Raw genomic sequence first — 22,954 nt, 5'->3', positions numbered from 1 at the left:
CTCAGATATTAAAATTACACCTCGGTCAGGGTAATAACCAGACACAACTCACCCTGGGTGAAGCCTGCAGAACAGGCCTCAGCCAGCGCTGAGTTCAAATACTATTGGGAAATTATTAGAAACAGTATTGGTTGAGATCTCCTCAGAGATCTGTGTACAGACCTACCCCATGACTTTCTGTCATGAATGTTTTCAGTCTGTCCGCTGCGATGGTTTGCTAAAGATGTGTCTTCACAGGAGAGGACAGAGGCATTTGTCCTGTCTATGATCATGTTAATTCAGGGCACAGCAACAGATCTACACTGTCACCATTAAACACTCTCAGGACAGGTACAGCAAGGGGTTTGATACAGAATAAAGCTCCCTCTACACTGTCCCCATCAAACACTCCCAGAACACGTACAGCACGGGTTCGCTACTGAATAAAGCTCCCGCTACACTGTCCCCATCAAACACTCCCAGGAGTGGTACAGCACGGGGCTAGATACAGGGTATAGCTCCCTCTACACTGTCCCCATCAAACACTCCCAGGACAGATACAGCACGGGGCTAGATACAGAGTAAAGCTCCCTCTACACTGTCTCCATCAAACACTCCCAGGACAGGTACAGCAAGGGGTTTGATACAGAACAAAGCTCCCTCTACACTGTCCCAATCAAACACTCCCAGGACAGGTACAGCATGGGGGTATAAACAGAGTAAAGCTCCCTCTACACTGTCCCCGTCTAACACTCCCAGGACAGGTACAGCAAGGGGTTCGATACAGAACAAAGCTCCCTCTACACTGTCCCCATCAAACACTCCCAGGACAGGTACAGCACGGTGTTAGATACAGAGTAATGCTCCCTCTACACTGTCCTCATCAAACACTCCCAGGACAGGTACAGCACGGGGTTAGATACAGACTAAAGCTCCCGCTGCACTGCCCCATCAAACACTCTCAGGACAGGTACAGCACGGGGTTAGATACAGAGTAAAGCTCCCTCTACACTGTCCCCATCAAACTCTCCCAGGACAGGTACAGCACGGGGTTCGATACAGAGTAAAGCTCCCACGACACTGTCCCCATCAAACACTCCCAGGACAGGTACAGCTCGGGGTTAGATACAGAGTAAAGCTCCCTCTACACTGATCCCATCAAACACTCCCAGGACAGGTACAGCACAGGATTAGATACAGAGTAAAGCTCCCTCTACACTGTCCCCATCAAACACTCCCAGGACAGGTATATAGGAACAGGAGTTGGCCAGTCAGCCTATCGAACTTTCCCGAGAGACTAGACCATCTCAATTTCGATGAATCAAGAACCTATTTTAATTTTCCGACAAAAAACGCTGAATCAATTTATTTCCTGGCTGCATCAGTAGCTGTAAATGCTGCTGTACACTCTGTCTGAAATATTACTGCATTAGAGAATGGCTTTGTGAATATTAGCTTGTAATATATAACCGTTCACATCCATATCGCTATTGAGAACACATTAGCTCCTTTCCCAGTGATCACTGCAGTTGTCCCCATCACTGTTTATACTATAAGCTCTTGTCCCAGTTAATACAACATTATGCCATGTTGATGTGGACATCTGTACATGATTGGGAGCTCACAATGAGACACATACAAAATATACAATATCAATTATTATTCTGAAGCAGTTGATTAAATCACCCCTTAACCTAAATTCCATTGTTTCAGAGTAAAGCTTCATCTACACTGTCCATCAAACACCCACAACCCAAATACTGTCTGGGGTTAAAAACAGAGTCAAAATCCCTCTGAATCAAGGAATTTTTCATTCAGGGTTTTTATTTTTACTATTTGGAAATACAGAACTCAATTTGCACACAATCCCAGGGTGGACTCTTGCTTATTTCAATCATGAGCTCAGCGCTTCATATTCAAACGTGAAGTTTAAGCTCCAATTACAGGTGCCTGCTTGTCTCTGTCTGTGTATTCGCTGTTCCTGCTGCTTTGTCACTTGTCTGAAGTTTTTGAATAATCGGCCTTGGTTAATCAGTCCTTTCTCTCAGCACATGGAAGTTGTGAACATTCAAGCCTCACAATCTGCTGCAGTTAACAAACTATTGCATGCTTTGAAAATCAATCGATTTCCTATCCTAAATAGATCACACACATTTCCACAATGCAGGAATGTCTCAATCAAACTTCAGTTCCCATACACTTGTTAACACTTGCTGCAAAAGGTAAATTCCACTGAGAGATTCCGAAAGCTGCCACAGAAGACACAGGTTGTATTAAATTTTGAAACAGAACTATTTTAACTGATGCCTCAATCCTATCACACAGAAATGTTGCACGTTTTGAACTTCCACTGTTTCCAGCTTCTCATCATTTAGAAAGAACACGGTTCTATCCATTCCAAGTCAAAAGTACAGCATCTTATATTTCCCTACACTGAAACACGTCCACCAGTTGTGTCCACTTACAAAACATTCATATCTCTCTGCAATTTGATGTTTTCAGCTATGCTGCTTACAATGCTGTGTAATGTTTGGTGTCGTTGGCAAACTAGGATGTGTAGCATTCTATCAAATTGTCTTAAATGACTAAGATATTCAGTAAACCTCTGTGTGTGTGCATGCGTGTGTGTGCTCGTGTGTGTATCTGTGAGTGTGTGTGTTTGCATTTAAGTCTCAAAGGAACATAGGGGCAGATGCACTCCATTCAGCCCATCGAACAGGACCGACCATTCAAACTGATCTTGGCAAGCCCATACTCACGCACACTCACACACTCATTGCTATGTTGCTACACACAGTCGACTTGTGTCTGGAACATGCTCAATGATTGAGCTTCCACAGCCCTCTGGAATAGTATAACCAAGATTCCCAATGTCCGACAGAGTGAAGCTCCCTCTACACTGTCCCCATCAACATTTCCATGACAGGTACAGCACAGGTTAGATACAGAGTAAAGCTCTCTCTACACTGTCCCCATCAACATTTCCACGACAGGTACAGCACAGGCTAGATACAGAGTAAAGCTCTCTGTACACTGTCCCCATCAAACACTCCCAGGACAGGTCCAGCACAGGCTAGATACAGAGTAAAGCTCTCTCTACACTGTCCCCATCAAACACTTCCAGGACAGGTACAGCACTGGATTATATACAGAGTAAAGCTCCTTCTACTGTCCCCATCAAACATTTCCACAACAGGTACAGCACAGTCTAGATACAGAGTAAAGCTCTCTCTACACTGTCCCCATCAACACATCCAGGACAGGTACAGTACGGGGTTATAAACAGAGTAAAACTCCCTCTACACTGTCCCCATCAAACACTCCCAGGACAGGTACAGCACGGGGTTAGAAACAGAGTAAAACTCCCTCTACACTGTCCCCATCAAACACTCCCAGGACAGGTACAGCACGGGGTTAGAAACAGAGTAAAACTCCGTCTACACTGTCCCCATCAAACATTTCCACGACAGGTACAGCACGGTGTTGGATACAGAGTAAAGATCCCTCTACACTGTCCCCATCAAACACTCCCAGGACAGGTACAGCACGGGGTTAGATACAGAGTAAAGCTCCCCCTACACTGTCCCCATCAAACACTCCCAGGACAGGTACAGCACGGTGTTGGATACAGAGTAAAGCTCCCTCTACACTGTCCCCATCAAACACTCCCAGGACAGGTTCAGCACTGGATTAGATACAGAGTAAAGCTCCCTCTACACTGTCCCCATCAAACACTCCCAGGACAGGTACAGCACGGGGTTAGATACAGAGTAAAGCTCCCTCTACACTGTCCCCATCAAATGCTCCCAGGACAGGTACAGCACGGGGTTAGATACTGAGTAAAGCTCCCTCCACACTGTGCCCATCAAACACTCCCAGGACAGGTACAGCACGGTTTGAGTTACAGAGTAAAGCTATGGATGGATGGTCGGACGGACGGAGGGATGGAGTGGGAACGAAAGAGACAGGGATTTTCCCCCACACCCCCTCAGATCTGTCTCTCTTTCTCTCTCTCAGGGGTTCTCTCCCTCTGGAGACATTTTCAAATCGACCGTCTCAGGATTATAGCTTGTGTAAAATCGCACTTTCTAACACATGTAACTGGGCCGTGACTGCACACAGCAGACCCCCACCCCCAGACCCTCTCTTTTCCACAATATCTCTGTCTTTCTCACACCCCCTCTCTTTTTCTCTCGGTCTCCCTCCACCCTCCCTCTCTTTCTCTTTCCCTCTCTCTTACCTCTCGACAAATCACATTGGGGTTTTCTTTTACATTTATTACAAGATAAATATAGAAAGAAATGTCTGGAAGGAGGGAGAGATGGGAAAGAGGGAGAGATTGGGAAGAGGGAGAGATTGGAAAGAGGGAGAGATGGGAAAGAGGGAGAGATTGGAAAGAGAGATAGAAAGAGAGAGAGATTGGAAAGAGAGAGAGATGGGAAAGAGAGAGAGATTGGAAAGTGAGAGAGATTGGAAAGAGGGAGAAATGGGAAAGAGGGAGAGATTGGAAAGAGAGAGAGATTGGAAAGAGAGAGAGATGGGAAAGAGGGAGAGATTGGAAAGAGAGAGAGATGGGAAAGAGAGAGAGATTGGAAAGAGAGAGATATAGAAAGCTGGAGGGACAGAGACAGGGATATTTCACCACAAAACCCCCTCAGAAATCCTTCCAATGCCACCGCCCTGTCTAAAACACAAACACCACTGGGATTGAGGACAAATCTTTACCCAGGCTGCGGCCTATTCATTTCAGACCCACTCCCTCACCCCCTCCCGACTGCTTCAGACTCAGTGAAGCTGAGTTGCTTTGTTTAATTGGGTGGTTACCAGTTGCAGTTCAGGAAAGGCCCCAGGTCACTGACGCACAGCAGGATCCCACAGAGAGCAATGAAACCAGCTGCCCCAGACCTTGGGAGAGATTTTCAAACCACCCTCCGAGCATTCCATATCTCCCAGCATTGGATGGTTGGATGAATGGATGGATGGCTGGATGGATGGATGGATGGATGGATGAATGGATGGATGGATGGATGAATGGATGGATGGACAGTGTAGAGTGAGCTTTACTCTGTATCACTGGGCTAGATACAGAGTAAAGTTCCCTCTACACTGTTCCCATCAAACACTCCCAGGACAGGTACAGCACGGTGTGAGTTACAGAGTAAAGCTCCCTCTACACTGTCCCCATCAAACACTCCCAGGACAGGTACAGCACGGGGTTAGATACAGAGTAAAGCTCCCTCTACACTGTTCCCATCAAACACTCCCAGGACAGGTACAGCATGGGGTTAGATACAGAGTAAAGCTCCCTCTATACTGTTCCCATCAAACACGCCCAGGACAGGTACAGCACAGGCTAGATACAGAGTAAAGCTCTCTCTACACTGTCCCCATCAAACACTTCCAGGACAGGTACAGCACTGGATTATATACAGAGTAAAGCTCCTTCTACACTGTCCCCATCAAACACTCCCAGGACAGGTATAGCACGGGGTTAGATACAGAGTAAAGCTCCCTCTACACTGTTCCCATCAAACAATCCCAGGACAGATACAGCACGGGGTTAGATATGGAGTAAAGCTCCCTCTACACTGTCCCCATCTAACACTCCCAGGACAGGTACAGCACGGGGTTAGATACAGAGTAAAGCTCCCTCTACACTGTTCCCATCAAACACTCCCAGGACAGGTACAGCACGGTGTGAGTTACAGAGTAAAGCTCCCTCTACACTGTCCCCATCAAACACTCCCAGGAGAGAGGTACAGCACGGGGTTAGATACAGAGTAAAGCCTCCTCTACACTGTCCCCATCAAACATTCCCAGGACAGGTACAGCACGGTGTGAGTTACAGAGTAAGGCTATGGATGGATGGACGGACAGTCGGACGGATGGAGTGGGGACGAGAGAATCAGGGATTTTCCCCCACACCCCCTCAGATCTGTCTCTCTTTCTATCTCTCAGGGGTTCTCTCCCTCTGGAGACATTTTCAAATCGACCGTCTCAGGATTATAGCTTGTGTAAAATCGCACTTTCTTACACATGTAACTGGGCCGTGACTGCACACAGCAGACCCCCACCCCCAGACCCTCGCTTTTCCACAATATCTCTGTCTTTCTCTCACCCCCTCTCTTTTTCTCTCGCTCTCCCTCCACCCTCCCTCTCTGTCTTTCTCTTTCCCCCTCTCTTACCTGGGGGGGAGATTTGTTAATGCTCTTTGTGGGGGGTTTAAACTAATGCAGCAGGGGCATGGGAACCTGGATTGTAGTTTTAGGGTAAGGGAGAATGAGAGTATAGAGGTCAGGAGCACAGATTTGACGTCGCAGGAGGGGGCCAGTGTTCAGGTAGGTGGTTTGAAGTGTGTCTACGTCAACGCCAGGAGTATACGAAATGAGGGAGGGGAACTGGCAGCATGGGTTGGTACCTGGGACTTCGATGTTGTGGCCATTTCGGAGACATGGATAGAGCAGGGACGGGAATGGATGTTGCAGGTTCCTGGGTTTAGGTGTTTTTTTAAGCTCAGAGAAGGAGGCAAAAGAGGGGGAGGTGTGGCGCTGCTAGTCAAGAGCAGTATCACGGTGGCGGAGAGGATGCTAGATGGGGACTCTTTTTCCGAGGTAGTATGGGCTGAGGTTAGAAACAGGAAAGGAGAGGTCACCCTGTTGGGAGTTTTCTATAGGCCTCCAAATAGTTCTAGGGATGTCGAGGAAAGGATGGCGAGGATGATCCTGGATAAGAGCGAAAGTAACAGGGTAGTTATTATGGGAGACTTTAACTTTCCAAATATTGACTGGAAAAGATATAGTTCGAGGACATTAGATGGGTCGTTTTTTGGACAGTGTGTGCAGGAGGGTTTCCTGACACAATATGTTGACAGGCCAACAAGAGGCGAGGCCACGTTGGATTTGGTTTTGGGTAATGAACCTGGCCAGGTGTTGGATTTGGAGGTAGGAGAGCACTTTGGGGACAGTGATCACAATTTGGTGACGTTTACATTAGTGATGGAAAGGGATAAGTATACACCGCAGGGCAAGAGTTATAGCTGGGGGAAGGGCAATTATGATGCCATTAGACGTGACTTGGGGGGATAGGTTGGAGAAGTAGGCTGCAAGTGTTGGGCACACTGGATAAGTGGAGCTTGTTCAAGGAATAGCTACTGCGTGTTCTTGATAAGTACATACCGGTCAGGCAGGGAGGAAGGCATCGAGCGAGGGAACCGTGGTTTACCAAAGAAGTGGAATCTCTTGTTAAGAGGAAGAAGGAGGCCTATGCTAAGATGATGTGTGAAGTTTCAGTTGGGGCGATGGATAGTTACAAGGTAGCGAGGAAGGATCTAAAGAGAGAGCTAAGATGAGCAAGGAGGGGACATGAGAAGTATTTGGCAGGTAGGATCAAGGAAAAGCCAAAAGTTTTCTATAGGTATGTCAGGAATAAACAAATAACTAGGGTAAGAGTGGGACCAGTCAAGGACAGGGATGGGAAGTTGTGTGTGGAGTCTGAAGAGATAGGCGAGATACTAAATGAATATTTTTCATCAGTATTCACTCAGGAAAAAAATAAATTTTGTGGAGGAGAATGCTGAGACCCAGGCTGTTAGAATAGATGGCATTGAGGTACGTAGGGAAGAGGTGTTGGCAATTCTGGACAGGCTGAAAATAGATAAGTCCCCGGGGCCTGATGGGATTTATCCTAGGATTCTCTGGGAAGCCAGGGAAGAGATTGCTGGACCTTTGGCTTTGATTTTTATGTCATCATTGGCTACAGGAATAGTGCCAGAGGACTGGAGGATAGCAAATGTGGTCCCTTTGTTCAAAAAGGGGAGCAGAGACAACCCCGGCAACTATAGACCGGTGAGCCCCACGTATGTAGTGGGTAAATTCTTGGAGGGGATTATAAGAGACAAGATTTATAATCATCTAGATAGGAATAATATGATCAGGGATAGTCAGCATGGCTTTGTGAACGGTAGGTCATGCCTCACAAACCTTATTGAGTTCTTTGAGAAGGTGACTGATCAGGTAGATGAGGGTAGAGCAGTTGATGTGGTGTATATGGATTTAAGTAAAGCGTTTGATAAGGTTCCCCACGGTAGGCTATTGCATAAAATACGAAGGCTGGGGATTGAGGGTGATTTAGAGATGTGGATCAGAAATTGGCTAGCTGAAAGAAGACAGAGGATTGTGGTTGATGGGAAATGTTCAGAATGGAGTTCAGTTACAAGTGGCGTACCACAAGGATCTGTTCTGGGGCCGTTGCTGTTTGTCATTTTTATCAATGACCTAGAGGAGGGCGCAGAAGGGTGGGTGAGTAAATTTACAGATGACACTCAAGTCGGAGGTGTTGTCAACAGTGTGGAAGGATGTAGCAGGTTACAGAGGGACATAGGTAAAGCTGCAGAGCTGGGCTGAGAGGTGGCAGATGGAGTTTAATGTAGAGAAGTGTGAGGTGATTCACTTTGGAAGGAATAACAGGATTACGGAATATTTGGCTAATGGTAAAGTTCTTGGAAGTGTGGATGAGCAGAGGGATCTAGGTGTCCATGTACATCGATCCCTGAAAGTTGCCACCCAGGTTGATAGGGTTGTGAAGAAGACCTATGGAGTGTTGGCCTTTATTGGTAGAGGGATTGAGTTCCGGAGTGAGGAGGTCATGTTGCAGCTGTACAAAACTCTGGTACGGCCGCATTTGAAGTGTTGTGTACAGTTCTGGTCACCGCATTATAGGAAGGACGTGGAGGCTTTGGAAAGGGTGCAGAGGAGATTTACCAGGATGTTGCCTGGTATGGAGGGAAAATCTTATGAGGAAAGGCTGATGGACTTGAGGTTGTTTTCGTTGGAGAGAAGAAGGTTAAGAGGAGACTTAATTGAGGCATACAAAATGATCAGGGGGTTAGATAGGGTGGACAGTGAGAGCCTTCTCCCGCGGATGGAAATGGCTGGCATGAGGGGACATAGCTTTAAACTGAGGGGTAATATATATAGGACAGAGGTCAGAGGTAGGTTCTTTACGCAAAGAGTGGTGAGGCCGTGGAATGCCCTACCTGCTACAGTAGTGAACTCGCCAACATTGAGGGCATTTAAAAGTTTATTGGATAAGCATATGGATGATAATGGCACAGTGTAGGTTAGCTGGCTTTCGTTTCGGTGCAACATCGTGGGCCGAAGGGCCTGTACTGCGCTGTATCGTTCTATGTTCTATGTTCTATGTTCTTACCTATCGACAAATCACATTGGGGTTTTCTTTTACATTCATTGCAAGATAAATATAGAAAGAAATGGCTGGAAAGAGGGAGAGATTGGAAAGAGAGAGAGATGGGAAAGAGGGAGAGATAGAAAGCTGGAGGGACAGAGACAGGAACATTTCACCACAAAACCCCCTCAGAAATCCTTCCAATGCCACCGCCCTGTCCAAAACACAAACACCACTGGGATTGAGGACAAATCTTTACCCAGGCTGCGGCCTATTCATTTCAGACCCACTCCCTCACCCCCTCCCGACTGCTTCAGACTCAGTGAAGCTGAGTTGCTTTGTTTAATTGGGTGGTTACCAGTTGCAGTTCAGGAAAGGCCCCAGGTCACTGACGCACAGCAGGATCCCACAGAGAGCAATGAAACCAGCTGCCCCAGACCTTGAGAGACTTTTTCAAACCGCCCTCCGAGCATTCCATACCTCCCAGCATTGGTTTCTGTTTCTTCCCAAATCAGGGTGTGCCCACAACTGTTTGATTGGACTTTCACAAGGAACCGTGACATTAACTACAGTAAAACACGGGCACTGTGCGATTGGGAGATTAAACTGCCCCCCGCCCCCCCAATCGCAGCCTTTTTCATTCCAGCCCCTCTGTGAGGGCCGGATTGAAATCATAGAATTTACAGTGCAGCAGGAGGCCATTCGGCCCATCGAGTCTGCCCCGGCCCTTGGAAAGAGCACCCTACCCAAGCCCCACACCTCCAGCCTATCCCACTTTATCCCCATAACCCAGTAACTCCACTTAATCTTTTTGGACACTAAGGGCAATTTAGAACAGCCAATCCACCTCACCCGCACATCTTTGGACTGTGGGAGGAAACCGGAGCACCCGGAGGAAACCCACGCAGACACGGGGAGAACGTGCAGACTCCGCACGGACAATGACCCAGCCGGGGATCGAACCTGGGACCCTGGAGCTGTGAAGCAACTGTGCTAACCACTGTGCCAACATGCTGCCCAGAGGGCATGTCCTCTGAAAGGTTCCTGTCTTCCCATTTGTAATACATGTCCCACCACACTGGACATGTTTAATATTTGTAATTCCAGAGATCCATCCTCTTCACCTCCTCTCAGTCAGTCAATTAAAGGTTTTTCTCTCCCTCTAGCCCCACCCTCCTACTTTCCCTCAATCTATTTCTGGACATTGTGGCGGTGTGAGGACTATAAGGTGGAGGGGGGGGGGGCAGAGCATGTGTACACAGCAGGATCCCACACAAACCTGGGTATGGCCAGATACAAAGCGATTTTTAAGTGAGGATTGGGGGTGAAGTGAGTGGGAAATGTGTGTCCACGCCTCTCTCTCCCTCTCTCTCACTCTCTCTCTCTCGCATTTTCACACGGTGGAATACAGACAGGCAGAGACAGAGAGAGAGAGAGAGAACTACTCCGTCAAGTCCTCAAGAAATTCCATTCAAAATGCTTCCCCACATCCACTAAACCCTTGATTCTTCGCAGAGTGCAAAATTGAGGCCTAGTCAGAGAGGCTGCATTAAGCCGCAGGGACAAAGAACAAATCCCCCCCCGCCCCCACGCACCCCCCCGCCCCCATCCACCCCCCTCGCCTCCGCCCCCAGTTAAACAGAACATTCCTCAGCATCAGCAACTCAGTCCCGAAACCTCCCAGACAGAGCACGAGGGAGCGAGAGGGAATGGGGACCCCCACTGACCTCCCCTCCCCTCTTAACCAACCAAACCCCCCCAATTAACATAACCACAAATCACCTTGGGATTCTCAAACCCATTTATTAGAAGATTCAATGTACAAATAAATGACTGGAAAGGGAGAGACAGAAAGCTGGAGGGACAGAGACGGGGATATTTAACTCCATTACCCCCCCCCCTCAGAAATCCTTCCAACCCCACCGCTCTGTCGAAAACACAAACACCACCATTGAGGACAAACCTGTACCCAGGCTGCGGCCTATTCATTTCAGACTCACTCCCTCACCCCCTCCCGACTGCTTCAGACTCAGTGAGCCAGTTTAATTTTAAATTGTGCGTGGTCACTAAGTTGGCAGTTCAGGAAAGGCTGCAGGCCATTGGTGCACAGCAGGATCCCACACACAGCAATGTGATCCTGTCACGGTGGGACAGGCAGGTGAGCAGGGGGTGGGGGACATGTTCCTTCCCGTGACTGCTATATTCTTTCTTCCATCTCCCCTCGCCACCACCCCAACTCCTGAACAGCACGGGTATTCCGAGTCTGGAGACACATCCGCCCTCAGAAAGTTAAACTCCCCTCTTTAAACTGGGAAACCCACTGCCCGGTCCATGAGGGGACTTTTTAAAATCGCCCTCCCAGCATTTATTTCTATTCTTTTCCCAAATCAAGGAATCCCCGGGAAGGTGTGCTGGAGGCTCCCCATTGCAGTTTGTGGGGTGGTTTTCAATGATTGAAGGTTTATAGACACACAAAGAAGGTGGAGAGGGATGGACAGATATCTTCAGAACGCTGGGGAGACAGAGAGAGAGAGAGACAAGAATGGAAAGAAGGCAGAAAGGGAGAGAAAGCCTCTCTTTTTCACTACCTCCCTCTCTGTCTTTCTCCCTCTCTCTACTCTCCATCACCCCCCAGTCCCACACTCTTTCTGTACTTCTATCTCTCTCTCATTTTCATCCCAGTCGTTGGGAAGGAGAGAGAGAGAGAAAGAGAGAGAGAGGGTCACACTCAGGAATCTAACAATCACAACCACAGCAAACTGAATTCAAATGGCCCCCTGCGGATTTCATTTCACCCTCATATTTATGTCTTGGCCTAAAATACAGGCTTCATTCCAGAATTATACCCGCTCCAAGTTAAGGGACTTTAATTCCGCGCCATCGAGATTACTTTACAGTCAATGGATACATTTTAAAAGTGACCCCACTATCGTTAATTTTGTGAATTCTGCAGGCAACTTGTGCACAGGGAGATCCCAAAAATGATAACACTTTCATTGTTGAGTAGAGTTTCACATTGTGGATTTCTCTATCTCTCTCTTTCTCTCTGTTTCTACACCATTGTTGCACTGTACAAACTGACAGCAGTATTGATTGCACAGTAAGATTCCACAAGCAGCAATGTGATCCTGGCTGAATATCCACTCAGTCTGTGGAAAGGATTCATCAACTCCCTCATTCCCAAGACTTTCAAATGTGAGACCTTCGAACCTACTTTGCAGTCCATGTGCTATTTTAATTTAAGAGTTGAGATCTCAATTACTTTGCGGGCAAAGGCCACAGGCCTGTGCGTGAACAGCAAGATCCCACAGCAGCAGCAATGTGAACCTAACCAGGCGGGATGCTGTCTTTCCTCTCCCCCCGCCCACCCCCCTCACTCCTGCTACGAGCTCCATTCCCCCCTGGATCTAATCTGAGGTGTGAAGTTTCAGTTGGGGCGATGGATAGTTACAAGGTAGCGAGGAAGGATCTAAAGAGAGAGCTAAGACGAGCAAGGAGGGGACATGAGAAGTATTTGGCAGGAAGGATCAAGGAAAACCCAAAAGCTTTCTATAGGTATGTCAGGAATAAGCGAATGACTAGGGACAGAGTAGGACCAGTCAAGGACAGGGATGGGAAGTTGTGTGTAGAGTCTGAAGAGATAGGCGAGATACTAAATGAATATTTTTCGTCAGTATTCACTCAGGAAAAAGATAATGTTGTGGAGGAGAATGCTGAGCTCCAGGTAAATAGATTAGATGGCATTGAGGTAAGTAGGGAAGAGGTGTTGGCAATTCTGGACAGGCTGAAAATAGATAAGTCCCCGGGGCCTGATGGGATTTATCCTAGGATTCTCTGGGAGGCCAGGGAAGAGATTGCTGGACCATTGGCTTTGATTTTTATGTCATCATTGGATACAGGAATAGTGCCAGAGGACTGGAGGATAGCAAATGTGGTCCCTTTGTTCAAAAAGGGGAGCAGAGGACTTCCGGGTGCGGCGATGACCAGCTGAGTCGCACGTTTCGGCAGCTCCCTGTGAAACGGACTTTTGGGCTCTTGATAGGAGCCCCAACGGCAATTTTAACGGCTGAAAACACCGTGCGGTAAACCAGAAGGGTGTTCCCCCTGGACACGGATGGAAAAAGGGGAGGAAAGTGGCCGGATTGCAGCGGATCCTTTGGAACAACGGCAAGGAAGGCAAGCAGAAACCAAGATGGCGTCGGAAGGTGGCAGTTTCATATGGGGCCCTGAACAACAAGAGTTTTTGAAACGCTGCGTGGAGGAGATAAAAAAGGAAATGAAGAAAGAGTTGTTGGCCCCGATATTACAGGCGATTGAAGGGCTGAAAGAGGAACAAAAGACCCAGGAGCAGGAGCTTCGGGTCGTGAAGGCGAAAGCAGCTGAGAATGAAAACGATATACAGGGCCTGGTGGTGAAGTCGGAGATACAGGAGGCACACCAGAAACGATCTGTGGAGAGGTTGGAGGCACTGGAAAATAACGCAAGGAGGAACAACTTGAGGATTCTTGGCCTTCCTGAAGGTGTGGAGGGGGCGGACGTCGGGGCATATGTGAGCACGATGCTGCACTCGTTAATGGGAGTGGAGGCCCCGACGGGTCCGTTGGAGGTGGAGGGAGCATACCGAGTTATGGTGCGAGGACCGAGAGCAGGAGAAGCTCCCAGAGCCATAGTGGTGAGATTTCTCCGTTTTAAGGATAGAGAAATGGTCCTTAGATGGGCGAAGAAAACTCGGTGTAGTAAATGGGAGAACGCGGTGATCCGCGTCTATCAAGATTGGAGTGCGGAGGTGGCGAGAAGGAGGGCGAGCTTTAATCGGGCCAAAGCGGTACTTCACAAAAAAAAGATAAAGTTTGGAATGCTGCAACCGGCAAGACTGTGGGTCACATATCAAGGGAGGCACCACTACTTTGAGACGGCGGATGAAGCGTGGACTTTTATTGTAGAAGAAAAATTGGAATGATTGGACTACGAAAATGAACGTTTGGACAAAGTGGTGGGACGAGTGGGGGGGGGGGGGCGAAGAGGGATTGTATTGTATGATTAATCCTGCGGTATGGTAACTTTTCTTTCTCCCACAGGTGGTGATGGGGGGAGGTGGGGAGGGAGAGGAGATGGGGCGTTGGCCATGGGAGGCGGGGCCGAGGGAGAGGCGCGGGCTTGGTTCCCGCGCTATGATAATTATGGCGGGAATAGAGAAGCAGGAAGGAGGGGGCACCGCACGGGGCGAGCCGTGATCACGGGGGGAAGCCGAGGTCAGCCAGAGTTTGCTGACTTCTGGGAGCAACATGGGGGGAGTAATTACGCTAGCGGGGGGTCTAGCGGGGGGGGGGGGAGGGGGGAATTACTGGGTTGCTGCTGCTGGGGAAAGGGGGGAGTGGGTGCGGGAAAGGATGGGCGGGGGGGCACCGTCTGGGAGAAATACAGCCGCGTGGGAACTGGGCGAGAAGCTGGAAAAAGATGATGGCTAACCGGCAAGGGGGGTGGGGGGGAAGCCCCCCAACTCGGCTGATCACGTGGAACGTGAGGGGGCTTAACGGGCCGATAAAGAGGGCACGAGTACTCGCACACCTTAAGAAACTTAAAGCAGATGTGGTCATGTTACAGGAAACGCACCTGAAACTGATAGATCAGGTTAGGTTGCGCAAAGGATGGGTAGGGCAGGTGTTCCATTCGGGGCTGGATGCGAAAAACAGGGGGGTGGCTATATTAGTGGGGAAGCGGGTAATGTTCGAGGCAAAGACTATAGTGGCGGATAACGGGGGCAGATACGTGATGGTGAGTGGCAAACTACAGGGAGAGATGGTGGTGTTGGTAAACGTGTATGCCCCGAATTGGGACGATGCCAATTTTATGAGGCGAATGCTAGGACGCATCCCAGACCTAGAGACCGGAAAGCTGATAATGGGGGGAGACTTTAACACGGTGTTGGAACCAAGGCTGGATAGGTCGAAGTCCAGGACTGGTAGGAGGCCGGCAGCAGCCATGGTGCTTAAGGATTTTATGGAGCAGATGGGAGGGGTGGACCCGTGGAGATTCAGTAGACCTAGGAGTAAGGAGTTCTCGTTTTTCTCCTATGTCCATAAAGTCTATTCACGCATAGACTTTTTTGTGTTGGGTAGGGCATTGATCCCGAGGGTGAGGGGAACGGAATATACGGCTATAGCCATTTCGGATCATGCCCCACACTGGGTAGACTTGGAGATAGGGGAGGAAACAAGAGGGCGTCCACCCTGGAGAATGGATATGGGACTAATGGCGGATGAGGGGGTGTGCTTAAGGGTGAGGGGATGCATTGAAAAGTACTTGGAACTCAATGACAATGGGGAGGTTCAGGTGGGAGTGGTCTGGGAGGCGTTGAAGGCGGTGGTTAGGGGGGAGCTGATATCAATAAGGACACATAAAGGGAAGCAGGAGAGTAAGGAACGGGAGCGGTTGTTGCAAGAACTTTTGAGGGTGGACAGACAGTATGCGGAAGCACCGGAGGAGGGACTGTATAGGGAAAGGCAAAGGCTGCATGTGGAATTTGACTTGCTGACCACAGGCACTGCAGAGGCACAATGGAGGAAGGCGCAGGGTGTACAGTATGAATATGGAGAGAAGGCGAGCAGATTGCTGGCACACCAATTGAGGAAAAGGGGAGCAGCGAGGGAAATAGGGGGGGTGAGAGACGAAGATGGAGAGACGGAGCGGGGAGCGGAGAGAGTGAATGAAGTGTTCAAGACATTTTATAAAAAATTGTATGAAGCTCAACCCCCGGATGGGAGGGAGAGAATGATGGAGTTTTTGGATCGGCTGGAAATTCCCAAGGTGGAAGAGCAGGAAAGGATGGGATTGGGAGCACAGATCACGGTAGAAGAAGTGGTGAAAGGAATTAGGAACATGCAGACGGGAAAGGCCCCGGGACCGGACGGATTCCCAGTTGAATTTTACAGAAAATATTTGGACTTGCTCGCCCCGCTACTGACGAGGACCTTCAACGAGGCAAAGGAAAGGGGACAACTGCCCCCGACTATGTCAGAAGCAACGATATCGCTTCTTTTAAAGAAGGAAAAGGATCCGCTACAATGCGGGTCCTACAGACCAATCTCCCTCCTCAATGTAGATGCCAAGGTCTTGGCCAAGGTAATGGCAATGAGAATAGAGGAATGTGTCCCGGGGGTGGTTCATGAAGACCAAACTGGGTTTGTGAAGGGGAGACAGCTGAACACGAACATACGGAGGTTGTTAGGCGTAATGATGATGGCCCCACCAGAGGGTGAAACGGAGATAGTAGTGGCGATGGATGCCGAGAAAGCATTTGATAGAGTGGAGTGGGATTATCTGTGGGAGGTGTTGAGGAGATTTGGGTTCGGAGAGGGGTATGTTAGATGGGTGCAGCTGTTGTATAGGGCCCCAGTGGCGAGTGTGGTCACGAATGGACGGGGATCGGCATATTTTCGGCTCCACAGAGGGACAAGGCAGGGATGTCCTCTGTCCCCATTACTGTTTGCACTGGCGATTGAGCCCCTGGCGATAGCGCTGAGAGGTTCCAAGGGATGGAGGGGAATACTTAGGGGAGGAGAAGAACACCGGGTATCTTTATATGCGGATGATCTGCTACTATATGTGGCGGATCCAGCGGAGGGGATGCCAGAAATAATGCGGATACTTGGGGAGTTTGGGGATTTTTCAGGGTATAAATTGAACATGGGAAAGAGTGAGCTGTTTGTGGTGCATCCAGGGGAGCAGAGTAGAGAAATAGAAGACCTACCGTTGAGGAAGGTAACAAGAGACTTTCGTTACCTGGGGATCCAGATAGCTAAGAATTGGGGCACATTGCACAGGCTAAATTTGACGCGGTTGGTGGAACAGATGGAGGAAGATTTCAAGAGATGGGACATGGTAGCATTGTCAATGGCAGGGAGGGTGCAGGCAGTTAAGATGGTGGTCTTCCCGAGATTCCTTTTTGTGTTTCAGTGTCTCCCGGTGGTGATCACGAAGGCTTTTTTCAAAAGGATAGAAAAGAGTATTATGGGTTTTGTTTGGGCCGGGAAGACTCCGAGAGTGAGGAAGGGATTCTTACAGCGTAGTAGGGATAGGGGGGGGCTGGCACTACCGAGCCTAAGTGAGTATTATTGGGCCGCTAATATTTCAATGGTGAGTAAGTGGATGGGAGAAGAGGAAGGAGCGGCGTGGAAGAGATTAGAGAGGGCGTCCTGTAGGGGGACCAGCCTGCAGGCTATGGTGACAGCCCCATTGCCGTTCTCACCAAGGAACTATACCACGAGTCCGGTGGTGGTAGCTACACTGAAGATTTGGGGACAGTGGAGACGACATAGGGGAAAGACCGGAGCACTGGGGGGGTCCCCGATAAGAAACAACCATAGGTTTGCCCCGGGGGGAATGGATGGGGGATATGGAATGTGGCAAAGAGCAGGTATAACGCAATTGAAAGATCTATTTGTGGATGGGAAGTTTGCGAGTCTGGGAGCGCTGACCGAGAAATATGGGTTGCCCCAAGGGAATGCATTCAGGTACATGCAATTGAGGGCTTTTGCGAGGCAGCAGGTGAGGGAATTCCCGCAGCTCCCGACACAAGAGGTGCAGGACAGAGTCATCTCAAAGAAATGGGTGGGGGACGGTAAGGTGTCGGATATATATAGGGAATTGAGAGACGAAGGGGAGACTATGATGGACGAACTAAAAGGGAAATGGGAAGAAGAGCTAGGGGAGGAGATTGAGGAGGGGATGTGGGCAGATGCCCTAAACAGGGTAAACTCGTCGTCCTCGTGCGCCAGGCTAAGCCTGATTCAGTTTAAGGTATTACACAGGGCACATATGACTGGAACACGGCTCAGTAAATTTTTTGGGGTGGAGGATAGGTGTGCGAGGTGCTCGAGAAGCCCAGCGAATCATACCCATATGTTTTGGTCATGCCCGGCACTACAGGGGTTTTGGATGGGGGTGACAAAGGTGCTTTCGAAAGTAGTAGGAGTCCGGGTCGAACCAAGCTGGGGGTTGGCTATATTTGGGGTTGCACAAGAGCCGGGAGTGCAGGAGGCGAAAGAGGCCGATGTTTTGGCCTTTGCGTCCCTAGTAGCCCGGCGCAGAATATTGCTAATGTGGAAAGAAGCCAAGCCCCCGGGGGTGGAGACCTGGATAAATGATATGGCGGGGTTCATAAAGTTAGAGCGGATTAAGTTCGTCCTAAGGGGGTCGGCTCAAGGGTTTACAAGGCGGTGGCAACCGTTCGTCGAATATCTTGCGGAAAGATAGATAGGGGAGAACAAAGAAGGCAGCAGCAGCAGCCCAGAACTTGGGGGGTGGGGGGTGGGGAAGGGGGGGGTGTGGCCTGAGACAAGGCAGTTGCCAATTAGGGCTAGTTTTTATTTTTGTTATTTAATATTTATTTATTTGTTGTTGTTTTCTTTTGTTCTTGTTTAAATAAAAAAGGTCATTATTATCTGTATTGTTATAATGTTGTGTAAAGGATGCACAATGTACTGTGTTGGTTGACCAAAAATTTTCAATAAAATATTATTTAAAAAAAAAAAAGGGGAGCAGAGACAACCCCGGCAACTATAGACCGGTGAGCCTCACGTCTGTAGTGGGTAAAGTCTTGGAGGGCATTATAAGAGACAAGATTTATAATCATCTAGATAGGAATAATATGATCAGGGATAGTCAGCATGGCTTTGTGAAGGGTAGGTCATGCCTCACAAACCTTATCGAGTTCTTTGAGAAGGTGACTGAACAGGTAGACGAGGGTAGAGCAGTTGATGTGGTGTATATGGATTTCAGCAAAGCGTTTGATAAGGTTCCCCACGGTAGGCTATTGCAGAAAATACGGAGGCTGGGGATTGAGGGTGATTTAGAGATGTGGATCAGAAATTGGCTAGCTGAAAGAAGACAGAGGGTGGTGGTTGATGGGAAATGTTCAGAATGGAGTTCTGTCACAAGTGGAGTACCACAAGGATCTGTTCTGGGGCCGTTGCTGTTTGTCATTTTTATCAATGACCTAGAGGAAGGCGCAGAAGGGTGGGTGAGTAAATTTGCAGACGATACTAAAGTCGGTGGTGTTGTCGATAGTGAGGAAGGAAGTAGCAGGTTACAGAGGGATATAGATAAGCTGCAGTGCTGGGCTGAGAGGTGGCAAATGGAGTTTAATGTAGAGAAGTGTGAGGTGATTCACTTTGGAAGGAAAAACAGGAATGTGGAATATGTGGCTAATGGAAAAGTTCTTGAAAGTGTGGATGAGCAGAGGGATCTAGGTGTCCATGTACATAGATCCCTGAAAGTTGCCACCCAGGTTGATAGGGTGGTGAAGAAGGCCTATGGAGTGTTGGCCTTTATTGGTAGAGGGATTGAGTTCCGGAGTCAGGAGGTCATGTTGCAGCTGTACAGAACTCTGGTACGGCCGCATTTGGAGTATTGCGTACAGTTCTGGTCACCGCATTATAGGAAGGACGTGGAGGCTTTGGAGCGGGTGCAGAGGAGATTTACCAGGATGTTGCCTGGTATGGAGGGAAAATCTTATGAGGAAAGGCTGATGGACTTGAGGTTGTTTTCGTTAGAGAGAAGAAGGTTAAGAGGAGACTTAATAGAGGCATACAAAATGATCAGAGGGTTAGATAGGGTGGACAGTGAGAGCCTTCTCCCGCGGATGGAAATGGCTAGCACGAGGGGACATAGCCTTAAACTGAGGGGTAATAGATATAGGACAGAGGTCAGGGGTAGGTTCTTTACGCAAAGAGTAGTGAGGCCGTGGAATGCCCTACCTGCTACAGTAGTGAACTCGCCAACATTGAGGGCATTTAAAAGTTTATTGGATAAACATATGGATGATAATGGTATAGTGTAGGTTAGATGGCTTTTGTTTCGGTGCAACATCGTGGGCCGAAGGGCCTGTACTGCGCTGTATTGTTCTATGTTCTATGTTCTAAACCCCTTCCTCAACCCTCATCCTGTGTGTGTGGATTGGACCCAGTCTAAAGAACTCCCTTCAATCCTCTGAAAGAGTTAAACTGCCTCTCAAAACTGAGAAAAACCTTTTTAAAACAAAATCCATTGGTACACAGAAAGATCCCAGAAGGTGCAGTCAGCAGTGTTGAGTGTCGTTTAAAATAGCTAACAGGTTATACGGAGAGTGATCGGGGCTCAGACAATGAAATCCAACCCCTCCCTCTCTTTCGGGACACCCAGATTTAAAAGAACCCTGTCATTTTGGGTTCATAAACAAAATTTAGACAGCTTCATATTGCAGATTTTTAATTTACTCTTTGTCACCCACCAAAGGGTTAATAGGTTTGTGTCTAAGTGTAAGGCCGGGGCGGCAATAAAGAGACAACTCACGTGAGTGCGGCCTGTGGAGTAGGCCTCAGTCCATCCACTTGTCCTCTGGAGAATAGCCCTTGTCCAAAGATTCCTGCTCACATTGCAGTCTTCAAAATTCAAATTCCTGGGGAAAAGAGGGAGAAAGTTAACTGAAAGACAGGAAAAATTTGACACTGTTTGATAGCGAGATCCCAGGATCCACTTTTCAGTTACACAAACTCTCAGCAATAGATACAGAGTAAAGCTCCCACTACGCTGTCCCCATCAAACACTCTCAGGACAGGTACAGCACGGGGTTAGATACAGAGTAAAGCTCCCTCTACACTGTCCCCATCAAACACTCTCAGGACAGGTACAGCACGGGGTTAGATACAGAGTAAAGCTCCCTCTACACTGTCCCCATCAAACTCTCCCAGGACAGGTACAGCACGGGGTTCGATACAGAGTAAAGCTCCCACTACACTGTCTCCATCAAACACTCCCAGGACAGGTACCGCACGGGGTTAGATGCAGAGTAAAGCTCCCTCTACACTGTCCCCGTCAAACACTCCCAGGACAGGTACAGCACGGGGTTAGATACAGAGTAAAGCTCCCTCTACACTGTCCCCATCAAACACTCCCAGGACAGGTACAGCACGGGGTTAGATACAGAGTAAAGCTCCCTCTACACTGATCCCATCAAACACTCCCAGGACAGGTACAGCACAGGATTAGATACAGAGTAAAGCTCCCTCTACACTGTCCCCATCAAACACTCCCAGGACAGGGACAGCACGGGGTTAGATACAGAGTAAAGCTCCCTCTACACTGTCCCCATCAATCACTCCCAGGACAGGTACAGCACGGGGTTAGATACAGAGTAAAGCTCCCTCTACACTGTCCCCATCAAACACTCCCAGGACAGGTATATAGGAACAGGAGTTGGCCAGTCAGCCTATCGAACTTTCCCGAGAGACTAGACCATCTCAATTTCGATGAATCAAGAACCTGTTTTAATTTTCCGACAAAAAACGCTGAATCAATTTAATTCCTGGCAGCATCAGTAGCTGTAAATGCTGCTGCACACTCTGTCTGAAATATTACTGCATTAGAGAATGGCATTGTGAATATTAGCCTGTAATATATAACCGTTCACATGCATATCGCTATTGAGAACACATTAGCTCCTTTCCCAGTGATCACTGCAGTTGTCCCCGTCACTGTTTATACTATAAGCTCTTGTCCCAGTTAATACAACATTATGCCATGTTGATGTGGACATTTGTATATGTTTGAAAGCTCACAATGAGACACACACAAAATGTACAATATCAATTATTATTCTGAAGCAATTGATTAAATCACCCCTTAACCTAAATTCCATTGTTTCAGAGTAAAGCTTCATCTACACTGTCCATCAAACACCCACAACCCAAATACTGTCTGGGGTTAAAAACAGAGTCAAAATCCCTCTGAATCAAGGAATTTTTCATTCATGGTTTTTATTTTTACTATTTGGAAATACAGAACTCAATATGCACACAATCCCAGGGTGGACTCTTGCTTATTTCAATCATGAGCTCAGCGCTTCATATTCAAACATGAAGTTTAAGCTCCAATTACAGGTGCCTGCTTGTCTCTGTCTGTGTATTCGCTGTTCCTGCTGCTTTGTCACTTGTCTGAAGTTTTTGAATAATCGGCCTTGGTTAATCAGTCCTTTCTCTCAGCACATGGAAGTTGTGAACATTCAAGCCTCACAATCTGCTGTAGTTAACAAACTACTGCATGCTTTGAAAATCAATCGATTTCCTATCCTAAATAGATCACACACATTTCCATAATGCAGGAATGTCTCAATCAAACTTCAGTTCCCATACACTTGTTAACACTTGCTGCAAAAGGTAAATTCCACTGAGAGATTCCGAAAGCTGCCACAGAAGACACAGGTTATATTAAATTTTGAAACAGAACTATTTTAACTGATGCCTCAATCCTATCACACAGAAATGTTGCACGTTTTGAACTTCCACTGTTTCCAGCTTCTCATCATTTAGAAAGAACACGGTTCTATCCATTCCAAGTCAAAAGTACAGCATCTTATATTTCCCTACACTGAAACACGTCCACCAGTTGTGTCCACTTACAAAACATTCATATCTCTCTGCAATTTGATGTTTTCAGCTATGCTGCTTACAATGCTGTGTAATGTTTGGTGTCGTTGGCAAACTAGGATGTGTAGCATTCTATCAAATTGTCTTAAATGACTAAGATATTCAGTAAACCTCTGTGTGTGTGCATGCGTGTGTGTGCTCGTGTGTGTATCTGTGAGTGTGTGTGTTTGCATTTAAGTCTCAAAGGAACATAGGGGCAGGTGCACTCCATTCAGCCCATCGAACAGGACCCACCATTCAAACAGATCTTGGCAAGCCCAGACTCACGCACACTCACACACTCATTGCTATGTTACTACACACAGTCGACTTGTGTCTGGAACATGCTC

This window comes from Scyliorhinus torazame, unplaced genomic scaffold (genome assembly GCF_047496885.1).
Source record: "Scyliorhinus torazame isolate Kashiwa2021f unplaced genomic scaffold, sScyTor2.1 scaffold_315, whole genome shotgun sequence".
NCBI lineage: Eukaryota > Metazoa > Chordata > Chondrichthyes > Carcharhiniformes > Scyliorhinidae > Scyliorhinus > Scyliorhinus torazame.
The sequence above is the reverse complement of the archived record's forward strand: the minus strand, read 5'-3'. Positions refer to the sequence as shown.